Genomic DNA, 1658 nt, shown 5'->3' on the forward strand with positions numbered 1-1658 from the left:
AGAAAGCTTTTTTAAAAATTCTTTTATAGTATTGCCACTAAAAAACACCAAAGGTTATAGTTTTATCATGTAGAAATACAAAGACTATATGAGTACAGAAATTAAATTAAGTTTTGAATTCCAGTTATTTTCAAATAATTTCATTATTGGTAAAATAGAGATGTGAAACCTGCCTTTCAAATGTCCTTCTTCCCACATGTATGAGAAGTGTTCTGTCTGTCCAAAGAAGGGAGTGTGGATTTTGTTCTTTTTACCACTGGGGTTGTTGATATGGTTGCATGTTAGGTTTAAGAGAGTCCCAATGGTGAGTTGGGTTTTAGGTATGTGGCACTAAACCATCTGGAGGCTAAGGCATACCTAGCAGAAACTGTGTGGCTCTAGACTGAAACTGAGAGCTCAGGATTAGAGAGCAAGTTTGAAGGGTTATCTGCTTAAAGGTGACAATAGCTATACCTGGGAGAGAGCTTTTCAAGAGGGAAAGTATAAAGGGAAATATATTAAAGGTTGACACCAGTCTTAAGTCCTGTTACAGATTATGGTTAGGGGTTTAGAAGAACTAGTGAAGAAGGCTGAAAAGAATGGTTAGAAAGATGAGTTTTTACCAAATTGCTGCAGCCTTACTAAAGTCACAGGAGAATTGTAATAGAGGCAAGAGGACTCCAAACGCCAAAGAAAGGTCAACTGACTGAAGGTCAGAGGTGAGACTTGTGGAAGTGGTGTTAGTGAGGGTTTTTTTTTTTTTAAAAAAAAAAAAGAACACTTAGAAGAAATTTTGAAGCTCCTCCAGGTTCAAAAGAATCATTACTCAACTCATTGCTATCAAGTCAGTTCCGACTCACGGTAACCGGAGAGAACAGAGTAGAACTTCCTCATAGAGTTTCCAAATCTGTAAATCTTCACAGAAGCAGGATGTCTTCATCTTTCCCCTACGGATTAGAGGGTGGGATTGAACATCAACCTCTTGGTCAGCAGTCAGGCCCTTTAACCACTCTGCTACTAGAGCTCTTTAGAAAGAGTCATTAGCATGGGATAATCGATATGTGTATTATATACTGTTCTTACAGCTGGCGACTATAAGCCAACACATTATTAGCCTAAATTGAGTTATAGAATAGATGTAAAAGTAATAAGGCCCCATTTCTTTCATTCATAATGTAAATGATATAAAGTGTTCTTTCCTCCTAAATTGTGAGGTTTAATTGTATTCTTAAATAATAAAATGAGTTCATGCAATTTGAAATTCAGATATCCTTATCCAAGAAACAGTGAAAATGTCATAAATTCAGAAAAGTTATAATTAGATTAAGAAGTACATCTAATTGAATTTGTTAAAAATTCACTGAACACCTACTATGAACCAGGCTCTGCTAGTTGCTGAGGGTAGAGAACTGTAGAAAACATGGGCCCTGTCCTCGAGGAGTCTACTCAATTCCAACTCATAGCGACCCCTCCTTGGGTTTCTGAGGCGGTATCTCTACGGATTGCCCAGTCTTTCTTCCAAGGAGTGGCTGGTGGGTTTGAACAGCCAGCCTTCTGATTAGCAGTCAAATGCCTTAAGCTTTATGCCACCAAAGCTCCCCCCAAGGAGTCTAGTAGGAAGAAAAAAATAATAATTACAGTGAAAAAAAAAAAAAAAAAAACACAAACTCACTGCTGTC

General features: G+C 37.5%; 1 protein-coding gene across 1 annotated transcript in view; it reads left to right on the plus strand.

The window, feature by feature from the left end:
• Nucleotides 1–1658, plus strand: part of ZBTB40 (zinc finger and BTB domain containing 40) — a 45178-nt gene that overhangs the window by 13966 nt on the left and 29554 nt on the right. The window lies entirely within an intron of this gene.

The sequence above is a fragment of the Orycteropus afer genome, unplaced genomic scaffold (assembly GCF_000298275.1).
Source record: "Orycteropus afer afer isolate SDZICR_OR568_19922 unplaced genomic scaffold, OryAfe1.0 scaffold00031, whole genome shotgun sequence".
NCBI classification, from domain to species: Eukaryota; Metazoa; Chordata; class Mammalia; order Tubulidentata; family Orycteropodidae; genus Orycteropus; species Orycteropus afer.